At 40.4% G+C, this 16,726-nt stretch overlaps 1 protein-coding gene across 1 annotated transcript in view; it reads right to left on the reverse strand.

Moving 5' to 3' along the window:
- Positions 1 to 15,102, reverse strand: part of LOC115578739 (hippocalcin-like protein 4) — a 29,073-nt gene extending 13,971 nt beyond the window's left edge. The window contains exon 1 of the mRNA XM_030411854.1: positions 14,919 to 15,102. The gene's annotated coding sequence lies outside the window, so the exon portion shown is untranslated. The remainder of the gene's footprint in view (positions 1 to 14,918) is intronic.
- Between the last annotated feature and the right edge of the window lie 1,624 nt (positions 15,103 to 16,726).

Consider the following 16,726-nt stretch of genomic DNA (forward strand, 5'->3'; position numbering starts at 1 on the left):
CTAGTGTTGTGCTCACTGACAGCAGATTCCAGCTGTGCAACGATCAGAGCTTTGTGGGTAGGATTAGGAATAGCACTGTCAACTTTCTGTGCCAGAACCATAAAAATGCCATTTTCAAAGAGATAAGGTATGAACTGAAGTCAGCATGCTAACCAGCTAACCCCAGCCTGCCCTTATCCGAAGCTCCTGTGCTAGCAGTGTAAACATCAACCCCTTCCCAGTGCTCTGAAGTCCAAGTCCGGACTACGCTAGCAGCGCGGCTAACTCTGCGAACTATAGTGACACTAAGCAGCAGTCAGCCTTTACTCTGTTTGTTGCTAACTTCTGCATATTGCACCTTTACGTTCTCAGGTTTACTGAGCATTATTCGACCAAAATAGAGTTAAAAGGAAACAGAATACTGCAGAGACATTTGTTGGGTTGACATAATCAGCACTTCAAATTAAACCTAATCCATATCTGCTGAAAGTGATTATGCAGACTATATAAAAAGGCAATATTATTAACAAGACTGTGATGGTTTGGAGATTAAGTCCAGTCATTTCCTGCTTACATTTTGTAGGTGTCACCCTCACGTGTTGTGTTTTGTTTCATTTCCTGTCCTTGTCTCTTCCACGCCTTTGTGATTGCCTTGATTTGTTTCACCTGTCCCTGATTTCCTCTTTGGGTTGTCAGTCAATTGCCTCACTGGTTTGTTCTTGATTTAGATCCGTATTCCTCCTGCCTCCCTCCTTCCTTCTTCAGTTTGTGTTGCCTGCCTGATTTTATTTTTGGAATAGGTTCATGTAATTAAAGCTCACCTTTCCTTACATCCACCTGCCTGCCCAGAGTCTTGCATGTTGGTCCTTTTTGCAATGACATATATGGAGATGATGATACGACAGCTCCACTTCCTCCAAGTGACCACAAAACCAAAAAAAAAAACAACAACAATGAAGCTTCAAACTGGCTCATTTCTTCAGTCATCATGAAGACAAAAGTCTCCAAAATAAACATCCAAACAACCTGCTAACCCACTTAGAAGAATTTAATTAGCATCCAGAGAAAGTAACATGCTCTTTATGAATTTCCCCACAGCGAAAAGAATGATGTCCAGGAGAAAACACTGAACTATCATCAGCTTTAGTACCAAACTGCAAATTTCAGTTTTGGCTTCGTTACACCCTGAACAGCCAAATAAAGCCTCAGATCCCAGGGGTAAACCTATTTATACTCTCTAACGCCAGTGCATTCAAAGCCACTCCTTCCGGTGCTAATATGCCATATTCCCTAAATGCTGCAGCCCCCCCTTAAACATACTAAAGAGCCCCAAACGCCTGCTGCGCTGCACCTCCCACCAAATGGGATCAATTGGCCTTGCAACATGCTGCTGCTGTGCACGATGATGGCTTTGACAGTCCATTCACGTCAACACGCAGCAGAGGCCCAAACACACACGGTCACATTAATGCACAAACATGCCAGCTTCAGCCAGGGACAACAAGGACATACTAGTTCCATCACACACAGGTGGTCTGTGGAATCCTAACATGTACAGACACTCAGACACCGACATCAAAAACATCATGATAAAGAAGGAAAATTGAACTAGCGAAAGCAGATGAAGAGGTTGTGTGAGAAAAAACAGTGGAAGGAGGATGACTCAATCTGGATTCACACCTCTGAGGAAGAAGACAAATAGACAGACAGGGAGAGAGAAGAGGAATGAAAAGGCAATGAAGATGGAGGGACGGGGAGGGACAGCAGCCTGCCGGCAGATAAGCAGAGCTTGTAGAAAATTGTCCCAACAGGCATTCAAAGGAGAAAGACATGTATCTCATTGAGTCTGAAGGGGCATTAACGCATGTTCATTCCAGCTGTCAGGCCGATAGTAAACACTAACTCTAATCTGAGTTGCAAATGCGTGGGAGGCTCTGTGTATGTGTGTGTATTGGCCAGCTTGACTGCAATCTAGCTGATTGGATAAGCTAGTTAAACATGTATGCGTGCCAGAGTCAGTAGTACTAAAGCTACATTTTGATGGCTATTTTCTAAAACTAAGGACAGAGGTTACTGGGCTAATGTATGACATAACTGCTCTACATCAAAAGAAAATGTTCTTCTTTCAAGGACTAACTAGCTCTAAAAGGTCAACACCAAAAGGAGAGGTGGATTGACTTTACTATCAATTTGCTTCCTCGAAATAGGCAATATACGCACAGGATGACAGTGCAGTCAAATGTAACACTATTCCTTGATTAATATTGATCAGGTCTCACTTAGACACTGGAAGATGGACATAAGAACACACTACAAACACACTCCAAGAAAAAAAGAATTCAATGACACTCAGTGGTCATATATCACATAAACACACACTAAAACAGTCAGATATATTATTAGAATATCAGCAAGGTTAAGTTAACATAACAAAAATGTTATCTCCAACAGTGGGGTCATGCAGAAGAAGTTTGGGAACCAATGTTGTCAGGTTTGGCTGTCAGGTGTCTTCCATTCTGAGTTGGTTTCAGGAACTTTTAAAGCTAACTTTAACTTTGATATGCTATCAGTTTGTGCTCTTGTGATATGAGATGTGTTAGAAAATATGGAGCAATATCAAGCTCTGTAAAGCCCCAGCTGTCTAATGTGTATCAACTCGGGAGCCGCTCATATGAAATCATTTATAACCACCAGCAAGTGACGCAATAGAGCTATTGCAACAATTAACAATGTCAACGGTACTGTGCTGGGTCTACTAAATACATAGTATGTCATTTCTGCCACCAACATTCACTCAATGAAAACAAAAGATGCACGTTACGGGGAGAATATGGTATTTGTTGTCTTTACTGTTAAAAAACCACCATTGTTGGTGAACATCTATCTGATGTGCAGAAACTGATGAGGTACAGTAATGTTTCAAAGTTTTATTCACTTTACGTTAGTCACGACTTTCTTCCTCACTTCCCAGAATAGCAACAGGCAACCAAATGCAACACACCTTTCCTTAAATAAAATAACAGATTTCTCTGGGTTTGAACATTGTTGGCAACATTTGGGACATACTATAAGACAAAGACAAAGATGTAGAAGTTACGTATCATATATTTGATAAAGGAATGACTGTTTATTAGTCCAAGGCTAAAAGTTCTAAAGATGTATGGCATTTAGTCATGGATGGTATATTGAAGACAAAAAAAAGAAGTGAGTACTGTCAATGATTAATGAATCTGTCAACAATTATGTTGTTATAATTAATTATAACTTATCATTTACGTTAACATTTCCTGGTTCTTGCTGGTGACAATTTTCCTATATATCTCTGAACATGTTTGGACACAACAAGCAATTTCAAGACATCACCAGTAAACTCTGTTGGAAATGTTTCACTATTTTGACATACTATAGACTCAACAACAAAGAATTCAACAACAAAGCCAATAACCGTTAGCTGATCCCTAAAATAATATAACAGCATAGTTGAGTCTGTTCCACGAAAGCATTTAGGTAGTGGATAACTGCAAAAGACAATAATGATGGCTCTGTTGTAGTAAGCCGGCACGCAGAACAGAAGGACCCTAAACCTTAAGTAGCTAAATTAAATTCTGCCACCTTTGATTATATTATTCACACCTGTGGTCTTACAACCGTGACAGCCCGAAATGTCTGCTTCGACGGACTTCTTGTTTTCCATTACTGAGTGCTCTTCTGGACCAATTGTTCCAAACTGTACAGACCCTCAGCACAGCCAAAGAAGAGCCTTTTATCAAGGCTATGTTAACTAGCTACATAACACAGGCAAATGTATACCACTACTTTACTGTTGTCATTAACTGTCTAATAGCAGAGGACACAAAGGAAAATACAAATGTAGCTGACATGGATGATATGATAAAAAAAAAAAATCTACTCGAGTCAAAGGGGTATTCACGTTATGACCTCAAATCACAAGAGAATTATCCACTACTACCCTTATAAGACAAACAGTTTTCCTTTGTGCACACAAACACAGCGAGGTACTCCACAAGGACCAAAAAAGGTTGGAAAGCAGTGGGCTTACACTGTCATTATTGTGAGGCTCAGGCTCTCTGGCTTTAAGTGAACATAGCCTAGAGGGGGAAATGTGTTGGTGTCCCTGTGACTGAAAATGATTAGCTGGCAAAAGCTGTAATTGAGTTGGAAACAGAGCAAAATGGGAAGCTAGAGCTCCTATACAGTAGTTATTTCCTCTGTGTGTGTGTGTGTGTGTGTGTGTGTGTGTGTGTGTGTGTGTGTGTGCGTGTGTGTGTGTGTGTGTGTGTGTGTGTGTGCAATGGCAATAACCTTTGTGAGAGTGGAAAAAGTACAATGGGGAGCAATCAATAGGGTACCAGTCGAATACCAGCCATTGCCATGTACTATGCTGTGAAGTGTGTGTACGTGTGTTTGTGTGTATGTGTGTTTCAGAGAGAAATAATAACAAAGTATAGGGATTTAATGAGAGGTGCACGGCCAGCATATTCATATGTGAATGATAAACCACACCCTGAATGGTCTTCGTGGCAGCTCACCAAACCATCAAAAGTGAAACAGAACAATACGTTGTCTTGACAACAGTTTCCTGGCCCACGGCCAAACAGCCGTTTGGTAGCAGATGAGGCTTTCGGCCAATCGAAGCAGTCCCTCTGCCAACTGGACCTGACCAACTGGCTGACAGATATATGGGCTTGATGTGGGAGTTTATTGAAAATCTAAATATTGGTCAGTGTCAGTCATCCACATCCCACATGGCGCCCTGTGTTTGATTCGATTTTTATTGTTGAATCAAGCAGGAGGGTAATACACTAGTTGTTTATTAGAAGCAAGCAGACACAATTCCAAAGTCAGCTTGGTCAAACCAAATGGCATATGAATAACATGCCAATGTCTTAAGTCATTTTAAAAGTTGCTGCAATACATTTCTTGTTTTTCACCTGTCATTTAACACCAGCTGGAGGAAGTTGGAGTGGATGGATTGGTCAAACAAATACAGGACTTTCATCCAGGAGACCTGGTGTTCCTGTCCCATGTGACACTAAATGTCTTCCCTCCGTGGTTAAAGAAGTATATAAAGAAATTCAAATTATTTTAACCCAAACTACGGTCTTTTCTTAACCTGACCAAGTACTTTTGGTGCCTAAATATAACCAAACATGCTCATTATTGTTATTATGACAACAAGGGACACCAGACTTTGATAATCACCCACACTGTCACCTGACCTGAAAATTTGCCTGAAAAACGTAAAATGTTCACTCATGACACACAAAATGTTCTTAAAGTGATGGGCTATTTAAACGACATCCAGTGAGATCACACTGCTAATGCCATATCTGTTCACAAATGTATGCATATATGTTACGTTTGATTGGTACCATAGCGCAGTTTTTTATTGTGAGACATTAGAAATGTTTATGTCAGAAAATTTGCCATGTCTTGTACAACAGTTGCCACTGTTTAGCAATCAGCAGTCAGCAGAATAATACATCAGTTACATTTCTTTTTGTTGTTTCTCCAGAGTCTCTTTAAAGACGGCAGGAATATTGCCGCAAGCAGGAAACAAGAAAAATCTGTCAAGGTAAGCTGTGTTTACTTCTTGTATGACTTTTGTGATAAGACCACACAAATGTTTATTTATGACTTGCTTACATAGTGTAACCGTAGGACAGCAGAGAGACAAGCCATAACATCAGCAAACTGACTCAACAGAATGAGATACACAATGTTCACTGAATAGCTAAAGCAGCACATAGGAATTCAGCTTTTTACTTGTTAAAGGAGGAATGTGTGATTGCTTCTTTCAAAAGTTCCATGCTCTTGTCTGTAGTCGCTGATTGAAGAGCTGAAATCTTGAGACTTGAAATCAGAATTCAGTCATGAAAATGATGACTGGAGTCTTGACCTGATTCTAATTTACGTGAGAGCTGGAGGTCAATAGTCTTGACTTTAGACTTGAAAGTAAAATGTTCATGACTCAAGTTTTTGCCTTCAGAGGGTAATTTTCAAATAGTTATACAGTACCTGAGAGAATTGAGATTTGACTTTATTGCTTTGTCTAGTGGTCATAAGCTTTTCTGGGCAAAGTTGAAAATCAATGAGCAGTCCTGCATCATAGCCAAGACCAAGTAGTATCAAGTTTTGGTTTAATGTAAAGCGTCTTTGAGAGCTGTAAAAGCGCTGTACAAATAACATTTATTATTATAATTATTATAATTATTATTATTATTATTATTATTATTAAGTATTTCAATCACTCAAAATTGCTGTAATAATACTATGATTGTTAGTATTCAAGAAGTAGTAATAGTAGCAGTTGTGTTACCATGATTTGAATGGTTAAATTGTTGAAACGAACCAAGCATTAACAATAGATGCTTAAATCCGAAAATATCAGTAATGTGTTGCTCTTTACAAAGGCTGAAAGCCTTGTTAACACAAAGTGAAAATGGATGGTTATGTAAGAGAGGTGCTGAGGCGTTGCTCCCTATCAGTTGGATCTCCATATTATTCTAATCTACATATATCCTCTCTGGTGACTTGCGCAGGAAGGATGCATCACTATAGAAACGCAGCTCACCTCTGTTCGGTTCAAACTCTAATTTAAGACTAGGCAGCATGTCTAGCCTGGGGAGGAACACGGGGGACAAAACGACTGTGAGCATGTGCCCTTATGAGTCAGACTCTCAGCTAACCTTTATCTCCCATATCTCCCAAAACATCATATATTCACCTCAGTATGTATTCATTGCCACAATTATTAAACATTTGCTGAAGTCTGGGTGACTCATGTCTGAGGGCTGCTCTAATTGTCGCCTATTGTTTCTGTCTGCGCGCTATCAAACCTGCACAGCCTTAAAAAATGTGGCTAATAATATTCCAGCGACACCTTTAAGCCCAGGCACAAGTAAAAAGCTGCCAGCATGCACACATACACACACACACACACACACACACACACACACTCATATGCACCACCATGCATAAACACACTTTCCAGTATTACATAACCCTGGTGGAGGGTTGTTTGGTTGTAAGGCTCAGGTGTTTCTAGACAAAAACAGTCTCCTGACAAATATACCCATGTCTCAAAAGCACACACACGCACACACACACACACTGTATTTATTGTGTAGTGCGTTGAAAGTAGGGTAATTGAAAAGAGGAGGTAGAACATGGGACGAATGCCTGCAGCACTTACCCCTGCTCCTGTACTGAAAGCTATCCTGTCATCACTATCCAATGTTGACATGAACATTTAATGTGTTCTGTAACAAAGACTGCTGTTGATGGCAAATAAACATTTTACAACCTACAGAACAATGTCAGAACAGTGTGTTCAAAGCTGCTATGAGTGGCATTTTTAAGGAGACATTTTATGCTAATTGTTCGGGTTCATCATTTCATTTTTGACATTAAAGCATGTAATAGGTGTTTCAATACTCAAAGTCAGCAGTTTTTTCATCCCATCCAGTGCTGCAGCACTCTGTCTTTGTCTAGAAAACTCTTTTTTTTTAGTTCTTGTCTCTTTAAGACCTCCCATCGCAAATACCCAGTGTACTCTGATTGGTCAGCTCACACATGGCTGAGCCAGCACTGCTTACTGTGTCTCCAGTCGGCTCGTCCATTTAGCTTCACTTGTCCAGTGAAAATAGGCATAAATCATGCAAGTGCATGACATGGTAACATAGTGATATCATGGAGTCATGGAGTTAAAGGCGGGGCTACCGATGAGGTGTTTCAGGCACTTCAGGAGCAGTGTTTTCTGTTAGAGAGAGGAGCTCCCATTGTGCACATTGTAGGCTTTATAACTTTCATGATCTTTACATGCACAAGAACATATATAACACACTGACGCAAAGGAAAAAACAATAAAGCATAATAGATCTCCTCTATGTTTTATTAAATTCTTGCATTTCACAAGTTGCCAAACAATATAATTTCTTCTTAGCATTCCCTGCAACACACACAAAATATACCTTACACTGTAAGGCAATTGATATAATCATTAAAATCCTGACCAACACAACTTTTAAGAACAATTGACCAGAACCCCGACTTCCAAACATATAGTCTAAAGGTTTGTTGGTGTTTTTACTCTGGCAATCCCTTCTCTACATATTAAAGAGGCATGGATTAAAGACATTGGTAAAGAGATTTTTACATGAATAATGGACGAAAGGGTTAGTTGGTATCAAAGTGTGTTCTATTAATGCTGAACTCATCCGGTTTAAAGTCATCTCTCGGATGCACTTCTACAAGACTGAGCAGAATCTCCCCTCCTGTCTCTGCTTCCTGTGACACGAGTAAATTAGCTGACGGAACCCTAGATCATCTTTTTTGGTTTTCTGGAAAAAATATGTTTCATTGTACAGTGAAATATCAACAGAAGACTAATCCCTGACAGTCTCTTTGGGATATTGGGTTGCTTCAATGCTATGACTCTATCCTAGTGTCACAACAAGCTCTCATGTTGGTTACAGCAAAAATAATGATTCTAATTGGAAATTCATTCTTCCCTGTCGGCATTGTAGATTACAGATTCGATTTAGGGTTAGGGTTGACAGGTACATGCGTGCTTTTTCTGTGATGTGGCAGTTTATTTTTTAGATTTAGTTACATCTACATCTTTTTTTTTCTTGTGTATGTTTGCTGCAAAAAGATCATAAAATGTAAAAAAGTGTATATACATTACATGTGGCAAAAAGAAAAAGCGCTAAATGATATGGCTTAATAATCTAGTGGATACATTGTAGGAGCAGAGATGACCTGTGTATATGCAAAATAAACTGAGTTATATTATTATATATCATATTCCATTTCCCTAACTTGTTGATTGACAAAAGAAGTGAAGCGCAAAACTCTATTAGAGGTTGAGTTAGAGTTCATTTATTTTCACTGCATATTTTAAAAGAAACTCATGCATTATGTGTCTTCAACCTTGAGATAATTTTGGCAGCGTCTCTGCTTGTTTTGGATCTAGTTTTGGCACTCAACAAACATTAGCCCTGACTTCTTTTGACTTCCACTTATCTTCCGGTGAAAGTTTATTAACTCACAGCCAAATTTCTATACAGTTACACTTTGAGTGTTTGTTTAGTATAATATTAAATTAAAACTGTTGCAGCTGACTTACTCTCTTAACTTAGCCTCAGAGAGGCTCATCTCAAGGATCGGACACCAACCACACAGTCATCTGTTGGCTGTCTTTGTACAGAGGTTTAGATAATAAATGTCAAAGGAAAAAGCTGGAGGGACTTTGCTTTCGAAAACATTTAAATATGCAAAAAAAACAAAACATCAAAAGGTGTACACAGTGTACAGTGGAAAAAAATTTAACGCATAACCATCCCCCAGGTCACCTACAGATTAGCCTCAGATTTGTTTAAGAAGGAAACCCAGTATACAGAGTGTTATCTTTTGGAAATATTTAAAGTTCTACCAAGGCAGGTTTAACAATCCTGTTTCCAACCCTGACAGGTTGTCAGTCTATCACCAGGTTGACACTTACAGTATAGATAGACCAACATGTTCACACTTACATTCCCACCTTCGAACAATTTTAGCATCATCAGTTTGTCTAACCTGCATGGGTTTGAACTGTGGGTGGAGACTGAAACACTGCAGCAGTACAAGTATCCATCCTGCATGTTACAGGACGTTAGGTTCAGTATGGGACTTTCTTGACTCAATACACCCTGTGATCCAAACACTTACTGTCAAAACAATCTGTTAATGTTTAGTCCTCGCATGTGAGAAAATCTAGAACACAAGATTTAAAGTCTAGCTGTTGTTGTTATTTATCAGCTGTAGCATGCTAGTTGGCTTGGCCAAGCTTGTGTAGTGTAACTGCCATCTTTGTGGCAGACAAAACAAGAGAGACCAGAGCTGGAGGATTCTCCAGCTACATGTTAATCCACCTTAATTGAGGGTTATGGTTCCCCAGTTACAGTAAAAATGGAAAAAGCTTTGTGTCAGATAGGTCTGTGGAAACTTCAATCTTCAAGCATGTCATTTACGACGGCATTGACCGAATGCAACAATGAAGGTGAGTCCTTCTTCCCCACAGCATTCAGGCAGCCTCTCACTGCAGGTTCTGGTCATGCCACAGTGCTATTAGTAACTAATGCTATGGGAGATCACTGAGGACATTGTTTCTGTTATTCAATTTTCCCTTGACAATATGCCAGTATTAGAGTGCCTTAACTGCAAAGCAATACTTGGGGCCAATGAGCTACTGTTACATAAAAAATAAATAAATGAATGAATGAAGGAGGCGCATACCAAACCCAGGATTGGGTGACACCCCTAGAAGAAACCCACACAGATTTCAGAGCCTTGACTTTCTAGCTGTAAGGCAAATGTGCTAACCACTGAGTGTGTATTTTGTTGCTACACAATTCACTCTGTTTCTCCACCTATTTCTTTATTTCAAATGTCTCTTAAACCTATACAAAACATAACCTAATAAATAACAAATTGAAGGAACTGTGCAAAACTTAACTTGAATTTCCACCCGCATTCCAGTGAGTGATAATGAATTAATTTAAATTTTATGGGTGAACTGTTCCTTTAAAATGTTTTGTCTCACTTCTGAGATCAGTCCCTCAGCACAGTTTCTGGTGTACTTTACCTTTCCATTGTACGACATTGTATCTGCGAAGCCTCTTGTGGACACTATCAAAGCAGTCCACTGATAACTGTGGGTGTTCATTAGTTATCCACCGGTGATGCCAAACTCCTTCACTCAACATTTCTTTGTTGTTGCTCAACCACTATAAGCTGGTCCATCTCACATACACACACACACACACATATTCCAACATCTGTCTCTTTGGGTAATAAAGCATGTGACATGAATGGATGAATCAATCAGTCAAGAGACATACACATGGAGCAGCTCATGCGAGCCACCTTCCTACAAATACACACACACACACACACGCACACGCACACAATGAGGCAGTGATGCATGAGACAGATTCATAGTACACCCGGCCATGGGCTCACGACAAAATGGAAGTGATACAAAGGTAAGGAAAGAAAGAGATAAAATAAATGGGGGGAGGTTGTGGGTGTCCTCGCATCATTCATCTGCTGCTGTTAACTGAAAGAGAGGTAGAAGCAGACACCGGAAAAAACAAAGCAACACACACATGCTCCGAGGCGGGCCAGAAACTGTAGCGTAACATGTTGCTCCAAGCTAATGTTATTGTACTCTACAGAATATGGATCAATAGGTCTTTCCAGAGTAGAGGAAGTAGCTGTAATCATGTGTTTTCCCATCCACTGATCTGTCACTCAGCCGTTACGTGTAACTGACGCTTCTGATGTCGTAAATAACAGGGAGCTATGACTATGTCTAACATAACCGCAAAAACCAGGAAACCCACCTAGTTCATCTTTAGGATCAGCTAGCTGCTCATCTTGTGTGATGAGAACACCAAAATCATCCATTAGCCTGCGGTGGATGGCTGTAGAAACTGTAAGGCTAAACAATGTTCACCACTGAGCAGAACTTTTGTTAATCCTATTCAGATTTATTGAGAATATACAATAAATGAACTGCTTTGAATAAAGGAGATAAGAGCAATGGGAGCCTGTGTTTACACAAAGTCTTAAAGTATAGGTCAATGAGACAACACTAAGACATATTAGTGAAGACTCCGTCATCTCTATTTAGATTACCCCTCAACACAGTGTATTTAATGTACTTCGAGAGTGGAGCTAACAATCAGCCTAGCAGTCTACGCTCTCCGTACAACACAAGATATAAATAAAAATGAAAGGGACAGTAGCTCCAACACCAAAATCGAAGGCAGAGAACTGGGACATGATGTCTCTCCCAAAGTGACTGACATGCCTTTCATACATGGACTAATACTAAATTACAACAATCAAAGTTTTCCATGTTTTTAATGATTTATATATGATGTGATGTAAAAGTCAATCTCAACTATACAAGGTATTTAGACAACCGTGCAATTCATATGGAGGAAACATTATATATAGCACTTAATGGTACATAAGGGGATTACAGCAATGTATTATAAGTGATGATTTTAGAGGTACTTTGGAGGAGATGGTACTGGAAGATATTAATTGTGGCATTGCAGTAGTTCACTCATGGGATGATAAGCACTACTTCAGACAGGCTGACTCTTGAGAACTCTACACTGTCTGCTGAGAGCGTAAGAGTGCTTTCACACCTGACCTGTTTGGTTTTGTTTTAACAGACCCTGGTGCAGTTTCCTGGATAGTGCGTTTTTTGGGGGGAGTTTTGTTGGGCTTGTGTCCAAGGTGTCAATCGAACCCTGGAGCAGAGCAAATTACCAGACCGAGGCCACTTGAAAAGACTGGTCTTGTTTTGCTTCCAAGCGGAGTCCGGAGTCTGTTGCAAAATCAAGCGGACCAACCACAAGATTTATAATAATATATATTTCATTTTAGTACAATTTCAACATATCCATCTGCTAAGCTGTCTGTAGCCAAGCCGGGTTCTTTTGTAACATGTATGCAAGTCAGCGCGGATATTTTCCCTCATTAACACTAAAAACTAACCCTTACCCCATGCTGTATCCTACTCCATGCACTTAAGGCATTCATTATAGTTCATTAAAGTGTGTGGCAGCAATCCCACAGAAATAAGCCCTGCATAGTGCAGACGCACTACATGGATTTTCGATCTAGCAGATAGATAACCAATAATGACCTCCTTCTGCTGGCCCAAACCAACAAGATAACCAATAATTTCACATTTTTGCATCGTAAAAAAAGTTCCTAATTTCTAAGTTCATGCAGGGTAGGTAAACATAAGCAAAAAGATGATTTAATATTTCATAGCTCTGATAAGACTTGTTGTGTTGAACTCGTACTTCTTCCCTCCTCTCTGAACCTTTGTAGAACATGTATTGCAAATTACAATCAAGTTGTCTTTCTTTAAATCTGTAAATGAAATGTCACGTCTGCAGCGACAACATGTTTGGCTCTGATGTATACACTGCGTGGCTCTTCACAGTTGTAGCTGATGGATGTCTATAGCGCAACAACAGCCGACTGCACTCCTTATTCTTCTCGGTGTTTATTGACAGATTGCAGACAGCAAGCAATTTGGCTTTGTGGTAATCGCTGCATACAGGCCATTTTTTAAGTCATAACATGGGGTTGATTTACAATGTAATATTGCTAATAATTCTGATGATTATCTATTTGCAAGCTCTTTGTGACGCTAAAAGACATAAATCAGAAGCATTAGAGTGCTGCATAAACTGCTGCAGAGACCCCACGTGGGCGATGATGATGAGCTTATGATGCAGGATCGACAAAACTGTCTGATCAATTAGTTATGCCAGCCTGTATAACTTCATATTTATTCCTCCTGGTTTGTTTGTGCAAAGTGCAGACCGAATGAGTCTGAAAGCACGCTAAATTTGTGCTGCAGTAGAAATGAAGCAGCAGAACCGGCTGTATGTTTTGGCCTCGACAAAAAACTTCAAACAATCATGCTGCTACACCACAGAATTATATCTGTATTGAGAGACTGTGTCACAAGTTGGTATAGATTAATTCAAAAAAACAACAGAGCTTAAAAATGTGAGGCAAACATGAACCCCTCAGCGCTGAAACCCATCATGCACCAAGGCTCTGCTCCTGCTCACTCAAAGCCTGGCAGCAAAAAGGCTCCAGAGCCAAACTGAGCTGTCACTGCCACCAGCTGTCTGTCGTGGACGTGTTCATCTCGGGTGTGCGTGCATGCGTTTGTGTCTTTCCATTCCTACCAAACATCACTCTGCTGCCTTTCATTGTATGTAAACACAATGAATCAATGACGCTACATTATGTATAGACCCAGCAGGGCGTACAGATAGTTGACACACACGGTCAGTGACTATGATGCAATAACTCATCTGAAATGACCCTATGATGCCACATGAAGGCCACCAGTAATGTGAACCAGCTCAAACACACACACACACGCACACGCACACACTAACACACACAGCACACATTGGAAGCTGGTGCTATTGATTGTGCGGGACCCGGTTCTATGCAGATAGAATTGAACCACATGTTCAGCCTGCTGTTGCTCCTCTCTTCACTCACACAGTTCAAACTGAAAAGCCAAAACAGTTAGACGTGCAACTGATGGCTTCTTTTGCTCTTTGACTATTCATCATGTGTGCACTGATTACAGTTGGTGCAACTACCAGCCACTCAGGAGGTAGTCTTCTCCGTGCACTGTTATGAGCAGGAAAAAACCTGTATTTGATTCACCTGACATGCTTGCATAATGCTCATTTATGCTCTTAATGTGCTGGAGTCCAGTGTCAGTGGTGCGACACACAGGTAGCCTGATTTTGTTCATCCATCGATTGCGCCCACAGCATGAAGGACATTCTCGCACTGACTTGCTGCATTTCCAGACCCGAGCGGGAGCAAACACTTTGGGGGTCCGTCCAAGATGTGAAGACTGTTCTCTAACAATGACTCACCAAATGTAACACATAAAAGAACAACACAAGCGGGACAATATTGCTGCCACCATGGCAAACATGGTCAACTAAGTGCCCCATGTCCATGGCCCCAGGTTCAGTTATCTCCACAGCCCTAAGTGTCTTTGTGCAAGACACTGAACCCCTTGACGGCTCTATAAGACAGCTCAGAGTCACTGAAACCTTGACTTGACTCATTTGAAGTGCTGAATAAGTGACACTGACAGGGTTAAGTGTTCACTCCCCCCTCCTGGTGAGGACACACCAGCAACATAATGTCCATGACTTCCTTTAACAACACCAAATTGCTTCTCTTAGTTAGACATTAGAGGTAAGCAGAGGGATAACTGACACATTCTCACCAACACTTGTACACATTAACACGAGGGCACAAACAGACCATATACAAATTAAAAAATGTCCTCCACTCACCCTGTAATGTTGGGAAGAAGAATAAGCTCCTCACAGGCACAAACCAAGAGCGTGTTCTCTGCTTTGCAGCTAATCTCTCGGCAGTGTTTTGGTCCCCGGCAGTTCCTCCCTGATGTAAAATAACCTTCGTGTTAACTCACCTCTCTCTCTGGAAGAAGATGAATGAACCGCTGCGTCTCCCTTGCCAACACATTTGCATGAGGGCCGCCTCCCCCGCGCGGCGATTGGCCAGGATTGCAGTTTGAAGGCGCATCCTGCTCACTGATTGGATGGAGCGGCTTGTCATTAAAACACAGAGAAGGAGAGCTGTGAGCGCGCGCGCGTCTGTGCCCCTGTGAAGCGCCGCCGAGCGCGCGAGCGAGATAGAGATAGGGAGAGAGAGAGACAGAGAGATGGAAATATTGTAAAAAGCCCTAAAGGAAATGAAAGACAACAATCGAAGCAGGTCAATAGATATGATAATCTTTCGGCATGACAATAAGTGAAATCTCGTCATTTGATCTAATTTACACTGAAGTCCTGTTTTGAAAGGGTATGACTTCAGTCTAGCTCATGTACTTTTAAATGGTGGCCAATTGGGCTTACATGACAGAACATTATAGAAAAAGGACTTAATAAACCCACAATGTGAGTAACCGCTAATCAACCAAACAGTTGCACACTGAAAAACTGTTTTGAGCGTGAGCTTGGCTGGATTAACCTGCCTGGTTCCCCTGGGCAGAAATAAGCTGTAAACCTTTGGTTGTTTTTGTCATACTGCATCAATTAAGGAATATGAATGATAAACTATAAAACTAGACTTGACACAAGTGATGTTTATTCAACTGGGATTGGCTCCAGCAACAACCCTGTGACCCCTTGAAAAAGGGATAAAGCAGTTATAGATGATGACATGAGATGACAAGACAACCATTTAGGTGTAAAATCTAACTTAAAATGTACCCTAACACTGATAAAGGACCTCTCAGTGAACTGAAAGACACCATTCGTTAAAAGCGGTAATACTGTAGAATGAACAATATTTATATACATCTTACTGTAAAGCAAGGCATTTCTGTTTGTCCATCTCTCTGTCCGTCTGTCTGTCTGTCTATTATTCACATTCATATCTCTAGAACCTTTTATCTGACCCTATTCAAACATGGCAGGTGTGTTGCTGAGGACCCAAGGAAGCATACAATTTGGTGCAAATTGCTGACCTCATGGGGAAGCAGACATTAACACAATGAAGATTAGCATGGTGCAACAACTTGCAACGGTAACGTTTTGCAGTGAGAAAAAAAGTTTTTTTATTTTTTCTATTAAGTTTTCTATTCTTCTCCAAGAACTGCAGCTAAGATCTTAACTTTCTGTTGACAGCAATATGCTAGCTAAAGCTGGCTTCCAGGCTTAAAATGTTTACCATTTCATGTCAAAAATGTCAGCTGCTCTGGAATGCCTCCCCCTCTCATTGGTTCTTTTGGCCTGGAACGGAAGCTACGGATGTAATCATCCAGATTTTTCCATAAATATCAAAAGTGTTTGATCGATTATTTGATGCACTTAAAACTTGACTGTATAGGGTCTTTGAGGCCCTGATCATGTCTGCATTAACAATTTAAACCTTTATAATTCTCTCTTTCTACAATATCTCAACATATGATTTGTTGAGGGAAAGACTGTGGTGCTGGTATATGGAATATTCATGTTCTAAGTCAGACTGATACAGACTCACTTTATGCTGTCTTGCAAAAGAAACAAGAAATTCAGACAATCCCATCATGGCTAACATTTCCATATTTCATCTGTTAGCTGAGAGAGAAAAGCCC

The sequence above is a fragment of the Sparus aurata genome, chromosome 3 (assembly GCF_900880675.1).
Source record: "Sparus aurata chromosome 3, fSpaAur1.1, whole genome shotgun sequence".
Lineage (NCBI taxonomy): Eukaryota > Metazoa > Chordata > Actinopteri > Spariformes > Sparidae > Sparus > Sparus aurata.